The 24,853-nt window shown below is 43.1% G+C and overlaps 1 non-coding gene across 1 annotated transcript; it reads left to right on the top strand.

Moving 5' to 3' along the window:
• Nucleotides 1-6,128: 6,128 nt before the first annotated feature.
• LOC112427260 (U6 spliceosomal RNA) lies at nucleotides 6,129-6,238 on the top strand. The gene has a single exon (XR_003018768.1). It is a non-coding gene; the product is annotated as a U6 spliceosomal RNA (small nuclear RNA).
• Nucleotides 6,239-24,853: the final 18,615 nt, after the last annotated feature.

The following is a 24,853-nucleotide window of genomic DNA, read 5'->3' as shown; positions in this document are numbered from 1 at the left end:
AAAATTAACACAAAGAAAACACACACACACACACACAAACCCCTATAGATTAAAATATATCCTGAATCCTGCAGGTGTGGTGGCACACACCTGTAATCCCATCACTCTTGGGGGCTGGAGCAGGCAGATTGCTTGAGCTCAGGAATTCCAGACCAGCCTGGGCAACATGATGAAACCCCTTCTCTTTTTTTGTTAAAAAATTTTTTTAAAAAAAATTTTTTCTTAAAAATTTTAATTTAAAATGTGTATTTAAAATAAAAAATATATATATATCCTGAATCCATCATTAAGCAGCTCATGTTCTATCTCTGTCTTACTCTGCGGGCATATCATTAGGTTATTGTCCTCTTGAAGACATTTCTTTTGGTTTTCTTTTTTCTTTCTGAGACAGGGCCTCCTATTGCCCAGTTTGGAGTGCAGTGTTGCAATCTTGGCTGGACCTCCTGAGTTCAGGTAATCCTCCTACCTCAGCCTGCCTAGTAGCTGGGCTACAGGCACGCACCACCATGTCTGACTAATTTTTGTATTTTTCTGTAGAGACAGAGTTTCACCATGTTCCCTAGGCTGGTGTTGATCTCTTGAGCCCAAACGATCTGCCTGCCTCTGCCTCCCAAAGTGCTGCGATTATCCTCATGAGCCACTCTGTTCAGTTGCCCTTGGTTTTCTTAAGTCTCAAGTAACAGAAAGCCCAGACAACTGTCTTCAACAATAAGAAAAATATACTCTCCCTCACCCAATAAGAGATTCAAAGGTGGGGCAGCCCCAGTGCTGCTTAATCCATGGCTCAGTGACCTCATCAGGGCCCCATTTCTTTCTATCACTGTCATTGTCAACGTGTTGACTTATCCTGTGACAGCTTTCGTTGTTGCGGGGTGGCTGCAGCAATTTTAGGAATCACATTGGAATAACAACAACAACAAAAACAATGTCCAATGCAAGAAATTAGGGTATTCTGTTTACTCTTTCTTTTCTCTCTCTCTCTCTCTCTCTCTTTCTTTTCCTTTTCTTTTGAGACGGAGTCTTGCTCTGTTGCCCAGGCTGAAGTGCAGTGGCCGGATCTCAGCTCACTGCAAGCTCCGCCTCCTGGGTTTATGCCATTCTCCTGCCTCAGCCTCCCGAGTAGCTGGGACTACAGGTGCCCGCCACCTCGCCCAGCTAGTTTTTTTTTTTTTTTTTTTTTTTTTTTAATAGAGGCAAGGTTTCACCGTGTTAGCCAGGATGGTCTTGATCTCCTGACCTCGTGATCCGCCTGTCTCAGCCTCCCAAAGTGCTGGGATTACAGGCTTGAGCCACAGCACCCGACTCTTTCTCTCTTTCGTAGACAGAGTCTTGCTCTGTCACCAGGCTGGAGTGCACTGGCACAATCTCGGCTCACTGCAACCTCCTCCTCCCAGGTTCAAGTGATTCCCCTGTCTCAGCCTCCTGAGTAGCTGGGTCTACAGGCATGCACCACCATGCCCGGCTAATTTTTTGTATTGTAGTAGAGACTGGGTTTCACCATGTTGGCCAGGAAGGTCTTGATCTCCTGACCTCGCGATCCACTTACCTTGGCCTTCCAAAGTGCTGGGGTTACAGGCATAAGCCACTGCGCCAGACCCTCTTTTTTCATTCCAGAAAAGAAATACTCCAAATAAAGCCCTTGGAAGTTTTCTCTTTTTTTTTTTTTTTTTTGATGGAGTCTCTCTCTGTCACCCTAGAGTGCAGTGGCACAATCTCGGCTTACTGCAACCTCTGCCTCCCAGGTTCAAGCGATTTTCCTGCCTCAGATTCCCGAGTAGCTGGGATTACAGGTGCCTGCCACCATGCCTGGTTGATTTTTTTTTTTTTTTTTTTTGTATTTTTAGTAGAGTTGGGGTTTCACCATGTTGGCCAGGCTGGTTTCAAACTCCTGGCCTCAAGTGATCCACCTGCCTTGGCCTCCCAAAGTGTTAGGATTACAGCGGTGAGCCACCATGTCCAGCCAGGTTCCTCTTTATGTCATTGATGAGATACTAGTCACATGCCCACCCCATAAATCAGTCACTGGGAACGGGAATGGAATGGCCATTAGAATATTCAGGATTTATCCTTGAGCTGAGCTCACTATAGGGTTACTTTTCGTTTTCTTTTCCTTTTTTTTTTGAAACGGAGTCTTGCTTTGTTGCCCAGGCTGGAGTGCAGTGGTGCAATCTTGGCTCACTGCAGCTTCTGCCTCCCGGGTTCAAGCTGTTCTCCTGTCAGCCTCACGAGTAGCTGGGACTACAGGCACACGCCACTATGCCTAGATAATTTTTGTATTTTTAGTAGAGGGGTTAGACTATATTGGTCAGGCTGGTCTCAAACTGCTGACCTGATGATCCACCCGCCTCAGCCTCCCAAGGTGTTGGGATTACAGGCGTGAGCTACCGCACCTGGCCTTATAGGGTTACTTTTCTAGAGAGGAAAAATTGGGTGTCTGTTGGCAAGGAAGAAAGAGAATAGGTTGGGGTAAGCAATCAATACTGTGTGCCATGTCCCTTAAATGTTTTTCTCTTGCCCTCGGTAACACCTATGACATTTTAGCAATCATTAATTTCACGTAAGTAGGCAGGACAGAGTTTGCAGAGTTGGAATGGGACAGTCTGTTTGTGGAGGACTTAATATCCTGAGGCAGAAAGGAGGCTTACATGCAATGAGGCAAGAGAAATGTACGTGGATCATTTAGCTTGAGTTCAAACCTATCAGCAAACCATTTCTTAACCAACTGTGTTAAGATATGATGTACAACAGGTGAAAGCCCTGGTAACCAGAAATAAACCTGAATCCATACAAAAAGCTTAGAAAGCCTGTATTTCCCCAGGATTTTATGCCAGCAATACAGAAGCTATAAAAACTGCCACCAACTGACCAGGGCACCTTAATGACCTGGGCAGTCATTATCATAATGCACCGAGAGATTGCAGAAAGAAAACAAAATTGGTCTCTGGGTATGGTGGCTCATGCCTATAATCCTAGCACTTTGGGAAGTCAAGGCAGGAAGATTACTTGAGTGCAGGAGTTTGAGACGAGCCTGGGCAACGTAACAAGATTCTGTCTCTACAAAGAAAAGAAGAAAAATTAGCCACGTGTAGTGGCAATCGCCTGTGGTTCCAGCTACTTGGAAGGCTGAGGTGGGAGGATGGCTTGAGCCTGGGAGATGGAGGCACAGTGAGCTGTGATTGGGCCACTGTACTCTGCCTGTGTGACAGGGTGAGACCTTGTCACAAAAACAAAAATAAAAACAAGAAAGAGAAAAGAAAATTGAGCTTGTCAGAACATTCACAGAGAACTGGCAGAAGGTACAATAAAAATGTATGTGGTCCTCATATATAGATATTATCTCATTTGAAAATTCCACTCCTGTCTTCTATCTAATAATAATAGCAAACATTGGCTGGGCTCAGTGGCTCACGCCTGTAATCCCAGCACTTTGGGAGGCCGAGGCGGGTGGATCATGAGGTCAGGAGATCGAGACCATCCTGGCCAACATGGTGAAACCCTGTCTTTATTAAAAATAGAAAAATTAGCTGGGCATGGTGACCTGCGCCTGTAGTCACAGTTACTCAGGAGGCTGAGACAACAGAATCACTTGAACCCAGGAGGCGGAGGTTGCAATGAGTCGAGATTGCACCATTGCACACCAGCCTGGGTGACAGAGGGAGACTCTGTCTCAAAAAAAAAAAAAAAAAAAAAAAAGCAAAAAAAGCAAACATTTAAATAGGAATTACTGGGGACCTAACCCTGTCCTACACACTTTATATTAACTAATTTGTTCAACAACCCTGTAAGGTACTATTATTATCATCACTCCCATTTTAAAAATGAAAGAAGAACTGAGGAACAGCCAGGCATGATGGCTCATGCCTATAATCCCAGCATTTTGGGAGGCCAAGGTGTGCAGATCACTTGAGGTCAGGAGTTCGAGACCAGCCTGGCCAACACTGTGAAACCCCATCTCTACTAAAAATACAAAAATTAGCCAAACGTGGTGGTGCGTGCCTGTGGTCCCAGCTATTCTGGAGGCTGAGGCATGAGAATCGCTTGAACCCAGGAGACGGAGACTGCAGTGAGCTGAGATCATGCCACTAAACTCCAGCCTAGGCAACAGAACAAGACCCTGTCTAAAAAAAAAGAAAGAAAAGAAAAAAACTGAGGCACAGAGAGATTGTGAAGAGATTGTAAGTGGAAGAAACAGAGACTCCATTATTTATTTTTTGCCCCTAGCCACTATTCCCTATGGCTTCTTTTAGGAAGCTTGAGCCTGTCAAAGATGCCACTTTGATAAGCTTTTGCCTTAACAAGTTATTTCACTTAACTCTAGTAAAGAATGTTATACTACATGAGCATGTTAAATAATTCTTTGACCATTAGTTTTCTTACTAGTTTTTTTAAATGATTGTTTTGTGTTTAACAACATTCTCTAAGTTTAAATAGAAAATTCAAGCAAGACTTCAGTTAACACCACTGACAAAGAGCTAGAAATCATACATTGTTCATTTGTATGTGTGTATGTGTGTGTGTTACAAGGGGACCTTCTACTGTGACAATAAATAATCTTAGAGGCAATGATAATTATATTTGAATGTGCAAGTCACTGTTTTTTTAGAATACCCTTAAACACATAATTAGGTCTTTTATTCTTATATTCTAAAAATGTTTAATTAGAAAAGGTCTGTTCATCAATGGATGAATGGATAAACAAAATACGGCCTATATACACAATGGAATATTATCTAGCCATTAAAAAGAGTAAAGTTGGCCGGGCGTGGTGGCTCATGCTTGTAATCCCAGCACTTCGGGAGGCTGAGGTGGGCAGATCATCTGAGGTCAGGAGTTCGAGACCAGCCTGGTCAACATGGAGAAACCTTGTCTCTACTAAAACTACAAAAATTAGCCGGGCGTAGTGGTGGGCGCCTGTAATTCTAGCTACTTGGGAGACTGAGGCAGGAGAATTGCTTGAACCCAGGAGGCAGAGGTTGCAGTGAGCTGAAATCATACCGCTGCATTCCAGCCTGGGTGACAGAGCAAGATTCCATCTCAAAAAAAAAAAAAAAAAAAAAGTGAAGTTGTGCTATTTGCAGCAACATGGATGGAACTGGAGGTCATTATGTTAAGTGAAATACGGCAGGCATAGAGAGACAAATATCTCATGTTCTCACTCATACGAGGGAGCTAAAAAGTAGATCTTATAAAGATAGAGAGTAGATTAGTGGTTACCAGAGGCTGGGAAGGGTAACAGGGAAAGGGGGATAAACAGAGGTCGATTAATGGGTACAAATACACTTAAAAGAAATAAGACCTGGTGTTTGATAGATCAGTAGACTAACTACAGTTAACATTAATTGACTGCCCATTTAAGTTTGTTTTTGTTTCCGTTTGAGACAGGGTCTCCCTCTGTCACGCAGGCTGCAGTCCAGTGGCACAGTCAGGCCTCACTGCAACCTCAACTTCCCACACTCAAGCAATTTTCCAGCCTCAGCTTCCCAAGTAGCTGGGACTACAGGGTGTGCACCACCAAGCCTGGCTAATTTCTGTATTTTTTTTTTGTAGAGAAGGGGTTTCACCATGTTGTCCAAGCTGGTCTCAAACTCCTGGGCTCAAGTAATCTGCCCTCCTTGGCCTCTCAAAGTGCTGGGATAACAGGGGTGAGCCATCACACCCGGCCAGGATAGAATAATTAAAATAGCTATAAGAGAATAACTTGAATGCTCCTAGTATAAAGCAAAAATAAATATTTAAGGTGATGAATATCCCAGTTATCCTGATTTGATGGTGTAAATGTATCAAGTTATCCCATGTACTCCAAAATATGCATCTCTAATATGTATCAATTAAAAAGTAGTGCTCGGGCCAGGTGTGATGGCTCACGCCTGTAATCTCAGCACTTTAGGAGGCCAAGGAGAGTGGATCATTTGAAGTCAGGAGTTCAAGACCAGCCTGGCCAACATCGCGAAACCCCATCTCTACTAAAAATACAAAAATTAGCCAGGTGTGGTGGTGCACACCTGTAATCCCAGCTACTCGGGAGGCTGAGGCATGAGAATCACTTAAACTCGGGAGGTGGAGGTTGCAATGAGCCAAGATCCCACCACTGTACTCCAGCCTGGGTGGTAAAGTGAGGCTCTGTCTCAGAAAAAAAAAAAAAAGTTCTCATATACTAAAAGCTGGAACAATACAGAGCAGATTAGCATGGCCCCTGTGCAAAGATGACACACAGATTTGTGAAGTGTCCCATATTTATTAAAAATTTTTAAATATGTATTTAAAAAAAAAAGGTAGAGAGCAGTGGCTCACACCTGTAATTCTACCACCTTGGGAGGTTGAAGCAGGAGGATCGCTTAAAGCCAGGAGTTTGAGACCAGCCTGCGTAATATAAAGAGAACCCATTTCTAAAAAAAATTGTTTTAAATTAGCCAGATATGGTGGCACATGCCTGTAGGATCAGCTACTCAGGAGGCTGAGGCAGGAGGATTGCTTGAGCCCAGGAGTTTGAGGCTGCAGTGAGCTATAATTGTGCCACTGCACTCCATCCTGGGTGACAGAGTGAGACCCTATTTAAAAAAAAAAAAAAGATAAATAAATAAAATGACTGTCAAATTGAAAAAATAAATAAATAAAATATCCCCCAAAAACACACAGAAGGTTTTTAAGTGACCTAGCAGTACAATGGAGCTATGGCATGGGACTCATGGCAGCTATTCCAAAACCTGGAAATAATTCAGATAATATTTTGCAAATGGAATTAAATACATACTTTGCTTTATTTGATGGATTTGTTTTTAAAAAGTTAGATGTAAGCCAAATTTATCAAAATAAAAACATCCTATTTACTGTTCAATGCAAGCTTGCATTCCTTGTGTAAAATGGAAAATCCTTCTGCAGTGTTGATATCTACTGTTCAATTGATTTGTCTTAAAGTTTGCAACTTTGAATCCTTTCTCCTCCTTTCTTCTCTCATTTTCTATCCCTCTCCAACTTTGTTTTGTGTGTTCGCTCACTTACTTGAACAAAGTGCATATCCAAATAAGTTACCTAAGATTGACTGCCATAAATCTGAAGCCTTTGGGCCATATTTTAAAAATTATTAGGTTGGGTGCGGTGGCTCACACCTGTAATCCCAGCAATTTGGGAGGCGGTGGTGAGTGGATCACCTGAGATCAGGAGTTCAAGACCAGCCTGGGGAATATGGTGAAAACCAGTCTCTACTAAAAATACCAAAATTAGCCGGGCACGGTGGGGTGTCCCTGTAATCCCAGCTATTCGGGAGACTGAGGCAGGAGAATTCCTTGAGCCTGGGAGGCAGAGGTTGCAGTGAGCCGAGATTGCACCACTGCACTCCAGCCTGCGCAACAGAGCGAGACTCCGTCTCAAAAAAAAAAAAAAATAAAGAAAGAAAGAAAGAAATAAAATAAAAAAATTCTTAAACTGCAACAAAAGCAACTCTGCAGTCACATCTTACTTCCTTGCTCCCAGGATATTCGGTCCCCACTGTGTCTGTTGTCCAGAGTATCTAGCTGGACTCCCAGCAACTGCAGAAAATTTTAGCGTTAGGCTGATTTTTGTTTTTTAAGTCCATCATCCACTATCCAGTACTACTACAGTCAAATGAATAGACATTTACTGAGAACCTACTATGTCCTTCCAGAGTTGTCCTAGGTTTTGTGGGAGACACAAAGAATCAGAATGACAGAGCAGTGGGACTTTGGAGCTGAAAGGGTCATCACAGTTTTAGTTCAGCCTCCTTGATTTGGAGTTAAAGAACCTGATAGCCAGAGCGGTGTAGGGCCTCACTGAAAAGCCCACATGCAGTCACAGAGCCAGGAGTGGAGCCTGCAGCTCTGAACTCTCACATGGTTATTTATTACCTGATTACAGGAACAAAGTTAGGCGTTTGCTTCATGGCATGCACTGTGTAAGGCACTGGAGGTTCAGAAATAAATAAAAGCCTTCCGGGAGAAAGGTAAGAACTTTCCTTCCTTGAGGAAAACAGGAGGCAAGTGAAATCAGTGCAGTGGGGTTTTTTTTTTTTTTTTAATTGTTGTTGTTTTATGTTTTTTATTTTTATATTTCTTTTTTGAGGTGGAGCCTGGCTCTGTCGCCCATGCTGCAGTGCAGTGGTGCGATCTTGGCTCACTGCAACCTCCACCTCCCAGGTTCAAGCGATTCTTCCACCTCAGCCTCCTGAGTAGCTGGGATTACAGGCATGCACCACCATGCCTGGCTAATTTTTGTATTTTTACTAGAGACGGGGTTTCATCATGTTCACCAGGCTGGTCTCAAACTCCTGACCTCAAGTGATCCACCTGCCTCGGCCTCCCAAAGTTCTTGGATTACAGGTCTGAGCCACCACGCCCAGCCTATTTTGTTTTTGAGACAGAGTCTTGTTCTGTCACCCAGGCTGGAGTGTGGTTGCGTGATCACGGCTCACTGCAGCCTCAACCTCCCAGGCTCAAGTGATCTTCCTACTTTAGTCTCCCAAGTAGCTGGGACTATAGGTGTGTGCCACCACATCCAGCTACTTTTTGTATTTTTAGTAGAGACGGGTTTCTGTCACAAGTTGAAGCAAGTCTGCGAAATCAGTGACACTCTCCAAGGCAACCCCCCCAAAAAATCCCAGGATACACTGTCCTCCTTCATCAGACCACTCTCTATATTTCATTTTATGCTGTGTCAACTTGATATCAAAAAAGGACTGTAAAAATATTCTTTACATATATATATATGTGTGTGTGTGTGTGTGTATGTGTGTATATATATATATATGAGTTTTGCCATGTTGGCCGGGCTGGTCTCAAACTCCTGTGCTCAAATGATCGACCCACCTTGGCCTCCCAAAGTGCTGGGATTACAGGCATGAACCACTGTGCCTGGCCTTATGAGGATAAACTCAGGTGACTGCAGAGGCCCAGAAAGTGCACCAAACACAAATTCAAGATGGGGATGAGGCAAGGAAGCATTCTGGGAGTAAGTAATGTAAGACCTGAGTCTTGTGGGATGGGTGAAAACTGGAAAAAGCCAAGTGAGGAATGGTGTGCTACTTATTACTGAGAGGGTAATAATATACACACATGTAAATTAAGTGGCAATAAAATAATAGAGGTGGTACACCAAGGCCATATATAGCTAACTTCCAAATGAATTGAAAACCAGTCATTTTTCATGGAATTCAGGAGAGGAATATGTGGACTGATTAAAAATATGGGCAGAGGGCCAGGCGTGGTGGCTCATGCCTGTAATCCCAGCACTCCGGGAGGCTGAGGCAGGCGGATCACGAGGACAGGAGATTGAGACCATCCTGGCTAACACAGTGAAACCCCGTATCTACTAAAAAAGACAAAAAAGTTAGCCAGGCGTGGTGGTGGGCGCCTGTAGTCCCAGCTACTCGGGAGGCTGAGCCAGGAGAATGGCGTGAACCCAGGAGGTGGAGCTTGCAGTGAGCTGTGATTGCGCCACTGCACTCCAGCCTGGGCGACAGAGCGAGACTCCATCTCAAAAAAAAAAAAAAAAAAAAAAAAAAAAAAAAAAAAAAAAGGGCAGAACAGATGCTCCAAGTTGTTTTGTTACATGGTTTTGGTTTTTTGTTTTTCTGTCACAGTAAGTCCTGTGGTGAAGGGAAAACCCACTTTGGAGGTAGAAGGCAGGAATCCCAGTTTTTCTGTGTACTGGACAATATGGTCTGTCTGTACCCCGAGTATAATAATGCTGAGCTCGCTGGACGAATGGTGGTGGTGATGAAATGAGATGCCGAAGTTCTGAGTGCTCCATTACGACCCATCAGCTGTGATGTGTCATCTGTATGTCATTAGCATATAGCCAGATAAACCCATCTTTAATCAGAGCACTGGACTGTAAACACCCCCTCTGGTGTTTTCTTCTCAATGTCTAAGACTGTGTAGTAAGGAGAGATTATGAGGGAATCTGTCAAGGAACCAGAGACATTTGCTCTAGGAGAACATGGCCAATTCCTCATGACCAAGGAATGGCTGGGGCTATTCTAGATCTATATCTGTATTTTGATTTAATTTAATTTAATTTTTTTTTAGAGATGAGGCTCTTGCTATGTTGACCAGGCTGGTCTTGAACTCCTGGCCTCAAGCAATCCTCTCATCTTGGCCTCCCAAAGTGCTGGGATTTAGGCATGAACCACGATGCCCAGCCCTATGTCTATATCTTTTTAGAGACAGGGATCTCACTCTGTCACCCAGGCTGGAGTGCAGTGGTGTAATCATAACTCACTGCAGGCACTACTTCCTGGGCTCAAGAGATCCTCCTGCCTCAGCCTCCGAAAGTGCTGGGATTATAGGCATGAGCCGCTGCACCCAGCCCTATAGTATATATTAATTAACTTTGTCTCTGCTTGTGTTTTGTGTGTTTAGAGTCCATTGTCCCCTGCATGTCCACGAAGAAGTTACATTCCTAGTATCAAACAGGAAAGAGAGTGCTAGTTTGGAGTTGAAGAACTCTCTCTCTCTCTCTCTCTCTCTCTCATTCTCTCTCTCTGTGTGTGTGTGTGTGTGTGTGTGTGTGTGTATGTGTGTGTGTCTACAAACAGTGCCTGGGTTCAGGAGGCTGGCTCTGGAGGGCTGCTGCATTGATTTAAGCTAAGCTTTGTTGGATGACCTTGGGCAAGTTACTTAACTGCTCCGTGCCTCAATTTATTTGCAAAATAAGGATAGTAATTGTACCTATGTCCCAGAGTTGTGAGGATTAAATGAGTGAATTTTATCAAAAGCCTGGCACATAGTGTCAGTGAATGTTAGTCATTACTTTCTCCCCATTGTTTGCACACTACTTATGTATCCTAAGGTGAAAGTTTTTTTTTTTTTTTTTTTTTTTACTAGAGCTAGAAAACTATTGATTGAAATTCATTTAAGCAATCATTTATTTATTTTAAACCTGCATATGTTTTAATAAGAAAAAAAACCCTAATATTTGCTTGGGAAGAATCGTGGAAAAGACAATTTTGGTAAAGACCATTTTTGCAGTTATTTTCTTGATATCAAGTTGATATAACATAAAACGAAATATAGAGAGTAGGCTGGTGAAGGAGGACAGTGTATACTGGGATTTTTTTTTTAGAGTCTTGGAGAGTGTCACTGACTTCACAGACTTGGCCTCAGCTTGTGAGAAGTAGGTGTGGTTGGCAAAGCATAGTAGGCATCCACATGTACTCTGGGCTATACATGTATCTCTCATCTACAAACGCTGAAGTTATATTTTCTTTTTCTTTTTTTTTGAGATGAAGTCTCGCTCTGTCGCTCAGGCTGGAGTGCAATGGTGCTATCTCGGCTCACTGCAACCTCGGCCTCCCGGGTTCAAGCGATTGTCCTGCTTCAGCCTCCTGAGTACTTGGGATTACAGGTCTGCGCCACCACATCTGGCTCATTTTCATATTTTCGGTAAAGACGGGGTTTCAGCATGTTGGTCAAGCTGGTCTCGAACTCTTGACCTCGTGATCCACCTGCCCCAGCCTCCCAAAGTGCTGGGATTACAGACGTGAGCCACTGAGCCCTGCCTGAAGTTATATTTTCTTTCTTTTTCTTTTCTTTTTTTTTTGAACGGAATCTCACTCTGTTGCCCAGGCTGGAGTGCAGTGGCATGATCTTGGTTAACCCCAAACTCCACCTCCCGGATTCAAGTGATTCTCTTGCCTCAACCTCCTGAGTAGCTGGGACTACAGGCGCACCCTATCATGCCCGGCTAATTTTTGTATTTTTAGTAGAGAGGAGATTTCACCATGCTGGCCAGGCTGGTCTCGAACTCCTGACCTCGTGATCTGCCTGCCTTAGCCTCCCAAAGTGCTGGGATTACAGGGGTGAGCCACCGCGCCCGGCGCACCCAGCCTGAAGTTATATTTTCTACAGAAAGTACCCATCCATTAATTATTTGATCAATGAAGCCATGTGAGATTTGTCTAAGTATAAAAGTGGAAGGCAAAAGGCAACCAGTCTGCAGGAAATGCTTGCACATGTGAAATGACTTAGGAGACAAAAATTATTTTCCTAAAGAGTGGGTTTCAAAATAGTTTGATAACAAATGAGGTGTTTTGTCTATATCTTATCTGACATCAGTAAAAGCATTATCAAAAGTTGGCCCAATTTAGGGATTCAAAGTACTTTGTACCTCATTTTAAGCCTGAGTTGGATAACTGTCATTGTTCTAGAAGACGGTTGGACAATGTTTTCTTTTTTTTGAGACAGGGTCTCACTCTGTCGCCCAGGCTGGAGTGCAATGGCACCATCTCGTCTCACTGCAACTTCCACCTCCCGGTTTCAAGTGATCCTCCCACCTCAGCCTCCCAAGCAGCTGGGACTACAGACATATGCCACCATGCCTGGCTAATTTTCATTTTTTTAGTAGAGACAGCATTTCGCCATGTTGCCCAGGCTGGTCTTGAACTGTTGGCCTCAAGTGATCCACCTTCCTAGGCCTCCCAAAGTGCTAGGATTACAGGTGTGAGCCACCGTGCCACACTAAGTTGGACAATTTTGAATTGTTACAATGATCTGTGTTAGTCCTAAAGTCACTAAGAGGCACAAGAGACCTATCGTGCTGACAACTTTTAAAGTTTTATGGTAATTGCTATTATGTTAACCTTTCAAAATACTTCATTACATATCATGTGCTTCAAGTGAAGCTTCTTTAAAAAATACAGGGTTTAAAATCATTTCTAAACCAAGTTCCAACTATCTAGTCTCTTATTTGAATTTGCAATAAATTGGTAAGTTTGAAAGTAAACTTCATTTGTTATACCCAGAGACTGAGAAATAGAATTCAAAAGCTTGTTTGAATTCTTTTCATGATGATATTTTTTCCTCTATTCAACTTCAGTTACCTCATGTATAACTGATTGCAATTATAAATCTGCCTTATCAGGTCTCTGAAAGGGATGATAGAGAAAAATGATTCTAAAGCCCTTTATGGAATATTTAATACTTCTCTACATCCAACATAAAACGTATTATGCTTTATAACTTTAGAGAATTTTTCTGTATAGCTCTTGTAATCTACATTAAATATTTTCCTCTTCGTGACTTACCTTAAGATCTGTCTCTATGGCTAGCACATGCCCCCCCATACGTGTGTGTTAAAAACACTTAAAATACTCTCTTGGAATTTTACAATTTTATCATTTTGAAAAATAGCTAGTGTTTAATTTTTATCATTGTTTTTCTTTTCTATTTTTATTTTGGGAATGAAAATCTTACCTAATGTTGCTCTGGATGACTTGATTTGGATTATGTATATTTTACACATTTTCTACTGAGATGTTTTCTAGGGAGCCTGAAGAATATCCTTTAGATTGCCAAGATTTCAAAACTTCCCTTCCATTTGCTTACACTCCTCACTGTACTATGCAGAAAAGACAAATATTATTACCTCCACTTAACGAATAGAAAAACTCAGGTGTGAGGAGTGATGTTGTAAAAGTCAGAGTAACGAATCAACAACAGAGCTGAGATTGAGTGGGTGATGACCCCATAGGGGAATGGCCATGCTCAGCTATCTCTGCCCCGCCATCTGGATAGGCCTCTCCAAAGGCGGTGGCCTCCCAGAGAAGGCTTGCCTCACCACACTGCAGGAAAAGCCCGTACCCTGAAATTGATTTGGCTGAGTTTTTATACTGGCTTAATGTTAAGAATTTGGTTATTGCTTGCCATTTCATCTCAAAACCAGCAGATGTAAATTCCCCCCTAATGGCTTTCAAAGAGCAAACAACTCCCATCAAATCTTTCATGCCCAAACTGTCACATTAAAACAAAATTATCTTGCGCCAACAACACATTTAAACAGCTCAACGTTTCTCTTAGTGGAAACGTGTTTGTATCTCTGCCTCGAATCTTCTAAAATCTTGTTCAAGATATTGCTGAGTATCAGGCTTTTGGGAAAGTTCACTATGATTTGTTAAAGAGACCTTCATAGTCCCAGAGTCCCCCCATCATTTTATCAGGAGATTTGCAAGGTTTCCCATTTTGTTGCACCAGGTTTAAGATTTCTCCTTTTTATTTTTCTATTGTTAAGAGAAACCACAGAAAAGAGAAGACCATTGTGCCTTCCCTATGTCTTCAGGACCTGAATGAGTCTTTTGGCATTTGGGACTGGCTAACAACAAGGCCCATTTTCTCCCTGAGATGTGGCCAAGTTGGTCCCAATTTTTATTGCCTGTCCAGAAGAGAGAAAGTCCATCACATGGCACATCCAGCTGCCTGTGGTTTTTTTCTTCCCTCCTTCCCTCCCTTCCTTCTTTCTTTTCTTTTCTTCCCTTCTTTTCCTTGAGACTCTGTTGCCCAGGCCAGAGTGCAGTGGCGAGATCATGGCTCACTGCATACAGCCTTGATCTGCTGGGCTCAATGAATCCTCCTACCTCTGCCTCCTGAGTAACTGCGACTACAGGTGTGTGCCACCATGACCGGCTAGTTTTTGCACTTTTTTATAGAGACGAGGTTTTACCATGTTGCCCAGGCTAGTCTCGAACTCCTGGGCTCAACTGATCCTCCCATCTCAGCCTCCAAAAGTCCTAGGATTACAAGCATGAGCCACTGCTCCCAGCCTGCCTGTGTTTCAATCTCTACAGTATCTTGATTTTGACTTGGGTAGTCAAAAAACAGACAGATAAAATATCCAGAATTTTTAAGCCACTGGGGAAGAACCATTGTGCATAAAAAGAAAAACCCTAGCATTTTAGAAAAATGGGCATAGGGCTGGGTGTGGTGGCTCATGTCTACAATCCCAGGAATTTGCAAGGCCAAGGTGGTGGATCACTTGAGGCCAGGAGTTTGAGAGCAACCTGACCAACATGAGGAAACCCCATCTCTACTAAAAACACATAAATTAGCTGGGTGAGATAGTGCACAGCTGTAATTCCAGCTACTCCGGAGGCTGAGGCACAAGGATCGCTTAAACCTGGGAAGGGAAGCTGCAGTGAGCCAAGATTGTGCCACTGTACTGCAGCCTGGGTGACAGAGGGCATGGTGGCTCATGCCTGTAATCCCAGCACTTTGGGAGGCTGAGGCGGGCGGATCACAAGATCAAGAGATCGAGACCATCCTGGCCAACATGGTGAAACCCCGTCTCTACTGAAAACACAAAAATTAGCTGGGTGTGGTGGTGCATGCCTGTAGTCCCAGGTACTCGGGAGACTAAGGCAGGAGAATCACTTGAACCCGGGAGGCAGAGGTTGCAGTGAGCTGAGATCGCGCCACTGCACTCTAGCCTGGTGACAGAGTGAGATTCCGTCTCAATAAATAAATAAATAAGTAAAATTTTTAAAAAAGAAAAATAGGTATAGTAGTATAATTTTTTTTTTAAGATCAAAGCATTCCTGTAACTTTGGAAGCAGAAAAATGTATTAGGCATAATTAAAATTGCTCGTAAAATTATTATTTCTGATTTATTTTAAAATGAAAGGCTAGACAGTATAATCCAGGACAAAAAAAGAATCCTTAATTGCTTTAATCTCTCTACTATTCTCTCATATTTTTGACAAAATATCAATAGCTCCCTGCACCTTCCTCCTCCATGTTTCTGGGTTCATTCATTTGTTTATTTATTTATTTATTTATTATTTTTTGAGACGGAGTTTCGCTCTTGTTGTCCAGACTGGTGTGCAATGGCGCGATCTCGGCGCACTACAACCTCCGCCTCCCGGGTTCAAGCGATTCTCCTGCCTCAGCTTCCCCAGTAGCTGGAATTACAGGCGCCTGCCACCACACCCAGCTTTTTTTTTTTTTTTTGAGACAGAGTTTTGCTCTTGTTGCCCAGGCTGGAGTGCAATGGCAGCAATCTCGGCTCGCCGCAACCTCCGCCTCCCAGGTTCAAGTGATTGTCCCGCTTCAGCCTTCCAAGTACATGGGATTACAGGCATACACTACCGCTCCAGGCTAATTTTGTATTTTCAGTAGAGACGGGGTTTCTCCATGTTGTTCAGGCTTGTCTGGGACTCCCGACCTCAGATGATTCGCCTGCCTTGGCCTCCCAAAGTGCTGGGATTACAGGCGTGAGCCACCACGCCCAGCCATAATATTTTGTGTTTTTAGTAGAGACGGTGTTTCACTATGTTGGCCAGGCTGGTCTGAAACTCCTGACCTCCTCAGGTGAACCACCAGCCTCGGCCTCCCAAAGTGCTGGGATTACAGGGATGAGCCACCGTGCCTGGCTTGATTATTATTATTTTTTGAGACAGAGTCCCTCTCTGTCGCCTAGGCTAGAGTGTAGTGGTGAGATCTCGGATCACTGCAACATCCGCCTCCCAGGTTCAAGTGATTCTCCTGCCTCAGCCTCCTGAGTAGCTGGGATTACAGGCGTGTACCACCATGCCCAGCTAATTTGAGTTCTTTCTCATAGACTTTTATACCACACCACCAATCTGGGGATCTCAGTTTTCTCAAGTTATGAAAGTTGTTTTTTGTGGATTTTTTTTTTTTTTTAAGACAGAGTTTCGCTCTTGTTGCCCAGGCTGGAGTGCAATGCCATCTCGGCTCACCGCAACCTCTGCCTCCTGGGTTCAAGCGATTCTCCTGCCTCAGCCTCCTGAGTTACTGGGATTACAGGCATGTGCCACCATGCCTGGCTAATTTTGGATTTTTAGTAGAGACAGGGTTTCTACATATTGGTCAGGCTGGTCTCAAATTACCGACCTCAGGTGATCCACCCTCCTTGGCCTCCCAAAGTTCTGGGATTACAGGCATGAGCCGCCGCACCTAGCCAGTTTTTTTTTTTTTAATGATAGCATTTGATAGCCTTGTGATATTTCAGTGCCAAAAGCAAGCAAGAGAGAGAAAGTGAAATCCAAAAAAGATAGGTGTTCAATTTATTAGAACTGATAACCAAGCTGTTGATATTTAAGTATTTATTCTTTGATATTGTTCATATTTATCGAGTAATTTGTTTTTTGTTTTTACTTTTTTTTGATACAGAGTCTCACTCTGTCGCCCAGGCTGGAGTGCAGTGGTGTGATCTTGACTCACTGCAACCACCGCCTCCCAGGTTCAAGCAATTCTCCTGCCTCAGCCTCCCAAGTAGCTGGGATTACAGGCACCCGCCACCATACCAGGCTTATTTTTTTGTATTTTAGTAGAGACAGGGTTTAGACCTGTACCCTGTCTAAGTTGGCCAGGCTGGTCTTGAACTCCTAACCTCAGGTGATCTGTCTGCGTCGGCCTTGCTAAGTGCTGGGATTACAGGCATAAGCCACTGTGCCTGGCCCAAGTACTCTATAATTTGTGCAAGATGCTGCAAACAAAATGGAAACCAAGATGCACCCGTGCCACTGGAGCATCATTGAGAGCATTATCCTCACCTGACCATCAATCCTTATAGTTTATCACCGCCACAAAGTGTCACCGTAAGAATCTCTGTGTTTGAAGTAATTTTTTTTTTTTTTTTGAATGGAGTCTCACTCTTTTGCCTGGCCTTATTTATTTGATTTTGAGACAGGGTCTTGCTCTGTCACCCAGGCTGGAGTGCAGTGGTGCGATCTTGGCTCACTGCAGCCTCAACCTCCCAGCTCAAGCAATCCTCCCACCTTAGCCTCCGGAGCACTTGGGACTACAAGCGTGCACCATCACACCCAGGTAATTTTTGTATTTTTTGTACACATGGGGTCTCACTGTGTTGCTCAGGCTGGTCTTGAACTTCTGGGATCAAGCTATCCTCCCACCTTGGCTTCCCAAAGTGCTGAGATTACGGACTCAAACCATCACGCCTGACCCTGATGCTGTAATTTTATTTCCCAAACTAATATTACATCTAAAGTCACTCAATACCAGCCATTTGGATTCTCTGAAGCCTGTTGGTAATACAATGGGTGGCTTGTATCAGCATATTGTTGTCTCCTACATAACCATGGAGGGTTCCCTTGCTCTTCCCTTCCTTAGCACCACATCCAGTGTGTGTCATACAAGAGGTGCTTAGTAATTCAATGAATAGCTCGAAGGCTGGGCTGGTTTAGACACAGCTAGTCAGAGCATAAGCTGAGTGACCAGTCTACTATATTTAAAAATATAACTTGCATCTAGTTCTATGAACATATCCCTATGTAAATGTTTGTTACACTGATTTTTGTTTTTTTGTTTGTTTGTTTGTTTTCGAGGCAGAGTCTTGCTCTGTCACCCAGGCTGGAATGCAGTTGTTTGATCTTGGCTTACTGCAACCTCCGCCTCCCAGGCTCAAGTGATTCTTGTTCCTCCGCCTCTGGAGTAGCTGAGATTACAAGCATGTGCCACCACACCTGGCTAATTTTTGTATTTTTAATGCAGATGAGGTTTTATCATGCTGACCAGGCTGGTCTCAAGCTCCTGGCCTCAAATGACCTGCCCACCTAGACTTCCCAAAGTGCTAGAATTACAGGCATGTGCCACCACGCCTGGCCTATACTGTTTCTTTAAATGTGAATGATTCCCTTTGATTAATGGTTAATTGAAAAAATAAATAAAAATTTAAAATATGATTTAAAATTTAAAATATGATTAAAATGAGTAAACTTGAGAGGATTTAATGTCTTTTAAAATATATAGCCAGGCACAGTTGTGTGAGTACGTAGTCCCAGTTACTCAGGAGACTGAGGCAGGGTGATCACTTGAGGGCAGGAGTTTGAGACCAGCCTGGACGACATAGTGGAACCCAATCTCTGAAAGCAATTTTTTTTTTTTTTTGAGACAGAGTCTTGCTCTGTTGCCCAGGTTGGAGTACAGTGGCACAATCTCGACTCACTGCAACCTCTGCTGCCCGGGTTCAAGCGATTCTCCTGCCCCAGCCTCCCGAGTAGCTGGGATTACTGGTGTCCACCACCACACTCTGCTTTTTGTATTTTTGTGGAGACAGGGTTTCACCATGTTGGCCAGGTTAGTCTCCAGCTCCTGACCTCATGTGATCCACCCACCTCGGCCTCCCAAAGTGCTGGGATTATAGGAGTGAGCCACCGCACCTGACCTCTACAAAACAATTTTTAAAATTAGCTGAGAGTGGTGGTGTGCACCTGTACTCCCAGCTACTGAGGAGGCTGAGGTGGGAGGATTGCTTGAGCCCAGGAGTTTGAAACTATAGTGAGCTATGATTACACCTGTGAATAACCATGTACTCCAGCCTGAGCAACATAGCAAGACCCTGTCTCTAAAAAAATATTTTTCTGCCAGGCACAGTGGTTCAAGCCTATAATCCTAGCACTTTGGGAGGTCAAGGTGGGTGGATTACCTGAGGTTGGAAGTTCAAGACCAGCCTGGCCAACATAGTGAAATCCTGTCTCTACTAAGAACACAAAAAATTAGCCGGGTACAGTGGCATGTGCCTATGATCCCAGCTACTCTGGAGGCTGAGACGGGAGAATCGCTTGAAACAGGGAGGCGGACGTTGTGGTGAGCTGAGATCATGCCACTGCACTCCAGCCTGGGTTACAGAGTGAGACTTGGTCTCAAAAAAAAAAAAAAAATTCAAATGAATAAATAAATATGGAAGTGTGTTGCTAGGGGCACAGTAGGTGGGTCTTGTTTTATTCTCCCTAAATCTACCCATCCTTGGGATAATTTATATTTCTGGATCTCAAACAGCTGAACCTGTGGGAGGAAGGAAGAGAATCTTGAATGTAACTGTGACTTTTGCCCGTAAGAAAGGTGGTCCTGGGGAGTTGAATCAAGAAAGCTTTTGCTGGCCGGGTGCGGTGGCTCAAGCCTGTAATCCCAGCACTTTGGGAGGCCGAGACGGGCAGATCACGAGGTCAGGAGATCAAGACCATCCTGGCTAACACGGTGAAACCCCGTCTCTACTAAAAAATACAAAAAACTAGCCAGTCCCAGCTACTCGGGAGGCTGAGGCAGGAGAATGGCGTAAACCCGGGAGGTGGAGCTTGCAGTGAGCCCAGATCGCGCCACTGCACTCCAGCCTGGGCGACAGAGTGAGACTCCATCTCAAAAAAAAAAAAAAAAAAAAAAAGAAAGAAAGCTTTTGCTTCAACTTCCAGTCTTAATTTGGGGCAAGGTTTAGAAGCTAGTGGCTTAATGAGAGCTGAGCTGTCTGCCAGATTCCCCCCTTTAAAAAAAAATCAATCAGACACATTGTTTGCCCCTTTGGGCTTGACAGACATGTTGTAATAAGGTCCTGAACTGTTCACTACCTCTTTATGTACTTTCTGTCTAAAGGCTTGTTACTATTGTGACCTATATTCATGGAACCACAAACAATGGGTTTAACCATTAACTTTCAAACCGCCTTTAAATGAATTCTTTTATAAGATGAGAATTATATAGGCTTCCACTGGTTGCTCAGAGGAAACAAGAAAAGGACTCAGTTGAACTCAGTTATTAAGGAACTGGGAGTTGATGGTTAGGATGCCCCTAGACCAAGCAGATAATTTGCCTTGACCTGACTATGTCAGATAACACTGTTTAGTTGACATTCCGGTGTCCCTGAAAAACATAATGCATTCCTAAGTTGGTTTGGCTGAAAATAGAGTTGAATTGTGGCAATCCCTTGTACTCATTGAGGAAAATCCCTAGATCTATCTCGATATTTAGTGTCTATTAAGGCATCATTTGATGTTAGGTATCTATTTCCAGGACACTTCCTGGAGGTCCTTGAGAAAGTTACAAGCTGTAAAGGATACATTATTTTCTCAAGTGATAGACAGGACTAAAGAGAGTAACTGAAACCCTGCCCACTTAGATTCATAATTACTTTGATGAATTTTCTCTTCCATTTTTTTAATTGAGTGACAATCAGAAGAAAAAAAGTAGCTTTCTAGTAAGCTCTACAATCTAGATAATGTCTGGGTGCTTAATTAATTTTAAAAAGATTTAATGTAAAATAAAAGGATTATCTAATTGGAGTAGTGAACTGATTCTTATTTGGATTACTTTATGAAATGCTATCAGTCGGCTGGGCGTGGTGGCTCATACCTGTACTTTGGGAGGCCAAGGTGGGTGTCGCCTCCGAGCACTTCAGGAGGCCAAGGTGGGCGGATCACTTGAGGTCAGGAGTTTGAGACCAGCCTGGCCAACATGGTGAAACCCTGTCTCTACTAAAAATACAAAAATTAGCTGGAAATTGCTTGAACCTAGGAGACGGAGGTTGCAGTGAGTCGAGATCATGTCACTGCACTCCAGCCTGGGCGACAGAATGAGACTTCTCCCAAAAAAAAAAAAAAAAAAAAAGAAATGCTGTCAATAACATAGTAGCCTATTTGGGGTCTTTCATAGTTACTGATTTTTACTTTTTCATGGAGTTTAATTTCCACATCCTGTTTTGAATCACTTGAACTCATGGCATAGTGTCAGTTTTTTTCTTTAATGTTAGAAAAGCCTTTTTCTGTCTTTCTAATACATTAATTATTTTTCAGTGTCTATCTGTAGGCTGACTTAACCTACTGAGTTCAGTCTTCGGATCAAGAAATAGAAACACAGTGAGACTAAGTGAGAGGTTCGGCACCATCTAGAAGTTAGCAAAAGCCACAGTCTCTTGGTTCCAATCCTGACTTTACTCTCTGAGTCATGAGGCTTTTCCCCAGTAATTGTTTTTAGAGCCAAATCTCTGATTCACAAATATATGAGCTGCTTTTGATTAAATTATTTAATATACACTTCATTACTATTTTGTCAACCTGATTGTGCCTCTCATCTAGCAATTAATTACACAATGTGCTATTTTGATATTCTTTTGTATTGTTATTTATTCTTATATATTTAAAATTGAATTTCTTAAGAAAGCCTCTGCTATTTGTGAATTTCAGGAGAAAAGGGTCCACAGCTTGTAATTCTGTGCAGCCTCTCAAATGCATAGCACCTCATACACAGTTGTGCTGAAATTTGAATTGATCTCATTTGTAGTTTGGGAAAACCTGGGTTGTTCGTTTGTTTTGTTTTTTCAGACAAGGTCTCAGTTTTTCACCCAGGCTGGAGTGCAGTGGCAAGATAATGGCTCATTGCAGCCTCGACTTCCTCAGCTCAAGTGATCCTCCCACCTCAGCCATCTGAGTAGCTGAAACCATAGGCTGCACCACCATGCTCAGCTAATTTTTAATTTTTTTGTAAAGATGGGGTGTCACCATGTTGCCTAGGCTGGTCTTGAAGTCCTGGGCTCAAGTGATCCTCCTGCCTGAGCCTCCCAAAGTGCTGGGATTACAGGCATGAGCCATCATACCCAGCCAAAATTGGTATGATTTTTAAGTGAAAAATTTAGAGCAGATGAATGAATTCACCTGATTGTCTTAAACACTTCAGGGTGGATTTCATGTTTAGGAGTAGAAAATAAAAATGAAAGCCAGGTGTGGTGGCTTACGCCTGTAATCCCAGCACTTTGGGAGGCCTAGCTGAGCGGATCACGAGGTCTGGAGATAGAGATCATCCTGGCCAACATGGTGAAACCCCATCTCTACCAAAAATATGAAAATTAGCCGGGCGTGGTGGTGTGTGCCTGTAGTCCCAGCTACTCAGGAGGCTGAGGCAGGAGAATTGCTTGAACCAGGGAGTCAGAGGTTGCAGTGAACCGAGATCGTGCACCGCACTCCAGCCTGGTGACAGAGCAAGACTCCATCTCCAAAAAGAAGAAAAGAAAAATGAAATAAAGAGAAGGAAAAATATCTAGAAGCCTGATTCATTTGGCAAGTTTTCCGGTTATTATTATATGAAGTTGAGCAGTTACAGTAGTAAAGGGTGTGCTATGAACTGCTGCCTTCAACTTTGCTTCGGTTAAGCTTCCCATACATGGAATTTCCATCCCCAACTGAAATGACTATATGTTTGCTATTTAAACATTTAGTTCATTTTGTCTTTTTCCTGCTGTATCTGCTGGAGGGACTATGGGATGAGAAATGGAATCAGAATCTCCTCCTTTGGGTCATTTACTGCTATAGGTTGAGCATCTGTAATCCAAAAATAAAAAATCCAAAATACTCCAAAATCCAAAACTTTGTAAGTAAGTGCCAACTTGACACTCAAAAGAAATACTCATTGGAACATTTTGGATTTCAGATTTTCAGATTAGAAATGCTTAACTAGTAAGTATGTAATGCAAATATTCCAAAATCTGAAAATAATCCAAAATTTGAAACACCTCAGGTCCCAAGTATTTCAGGTAAGAGCTACTCAACACATACCAGCAAAAACGTTGTTACTAATAAAAAAATACAAGGCTGGATGGGGTGGTTCATGCCTGTAATCCCAACACTTTGGGAGGCTGAGGCAGGCAGATCACTTGAGCTCAGGAGTTCAAGACCAGCCTGTGCAACATGGTGAAACCCCATCTTTACAGAAAATACAGAAATTAATTGGGCATGGTGGTGCATGTCTGTGGTCCCAGCAACTCAGAAGGCTGAGGTGGCAGGATTGCTTGAGCTCGGGAGGTTGAGGCTGCAGTGAGCCATGATCGCACCACTGTACTCCAGCCTGAGTGACAGAGTGAGACTCTGTCTCAAGACAACAAAAACAAATGAAAAACCTATATCACATTCTGGAAAGACCTGACTTCCTCTCATCACATGGCTTTGTCTATCTTAGGGCTGACCCTAAGGGAATATATCATGGCTAAAAATTCTGTCCTAAACAAAATTCAGAGGATATTGAGGGTAGGTCAAGCTTTATCTCTGCTTTCAGCGTCCTCTGTTTCCCATTCTCTCTCAAATGTTGTGCTTTTCAGAATGTGAAACTCTGACCCTGGAACCAGACTGCCTGATTACTAGCTTTGTGGTCTCAGGTATTGCTTAGCATCTCTGAGCTTCTGTTTCTTTATGTGTAAAATGACACAATAGCAATAAAGGTTGAGTATTCTTTATCTGAAATGCTTGGAACCAGAAGTGTTTCAGATTTTGGATTTTTAAAAAAGTTTTGGAATATTTGCATATATATATAAAATGAAATATCTTGGGGAAAAGATCAAAGTCTAAACACAAAGTGTAGTTATGTTTCATATACACCTTATACACATAGCCTGAAAGTAATTTTATAAAATATTTTAAATAATTTTATTCATTAAACAAAGTTTTGTCTGTGTTTTGACTACAACCTCATCACATGAGGTCAGTTGTAGAATTTTCCACTTGTAGCATGACATCGGAACTCAAAAAGTTTCAAATTTGGTCAGGCATGGTGGCTCACGCCTGTAATCCCAGCACTTTGGGAGGCCAAGGCGGGTGGATCACAAGGTCAGGAGTTCGAGACCAGCCTGGCCAACATGGTGAAACCCCAACTCTACTAAAAATACAAAAATTAACTGGTCATGGTGGTGGGTGCCTGTAATCCCAGCTACTCCTGAGGCTGAGGCAGGAGAATTGCTTGAACCCAGGAGGCAGAGGTTGCAGTGAGCCAAGATCGTGCCGCCATTGCACTACAGCCTGGGCAACAAGGGTGAAACTCAGTCTCAAAAAATAAATAAATAAATAAAGTCACTTTTTATTACTTTGATGCTAACTAGGCAACTAAGGAGCTGTATTTCAGTGATGCATCAATTAATGCTAGCAGAGAAATACTTCAAAACATGTTTTTTCACAGGGCACTATGGCTCATGCTTGCAGTCCTAGCACTCTGGGAGGTCAAGGTGGAAAGATTGCTTGAGCTCAGGAGTTTGAGACCAGCCTGGGCAACAGTGAGATCCTGTCTGTACAAACAATTTTTTAAAAGGCCGGTCATGGTGGCTCATGCTTGTAATCCAGCACTGTTGGAGACTGAGGTGGGCAGATCACTTAAGGTCAGGAGTTCGAGACCAGCCTGACCAAGATGGTGAAACCCCATCTCTACTAAAAATACAAAAATTAGTCAGGCGTGGTGGCGAGAGCCTGTAGTCCCAGCTATTCAGGAGGCTGAACCAGGAGAATTGCTTGAACCCAGGAGGCAGAGATTACAGTGAGCTGAGATCATGCCATGCACTGCAGCTT

Source organism: Macaca nemestrina, chromosome 1 (genome assembly GCF_043159975.1).
Source record: "Macaca nemestrina isolate mMacNem1 chromosome 1, mMacNem.hap1, whole genome shotgun sequence".
Taxonomy (NCBI): Eukaryota; Metazoa; Chordata; class Mammalia; order Primates; family Cercopithecidae; genus Macaca; species Macaca nemestrina.
Note: the sequence above shows the minus strand (reverse complement) of the source record. Positions and strands in the feature narration are given on the sequence as shown.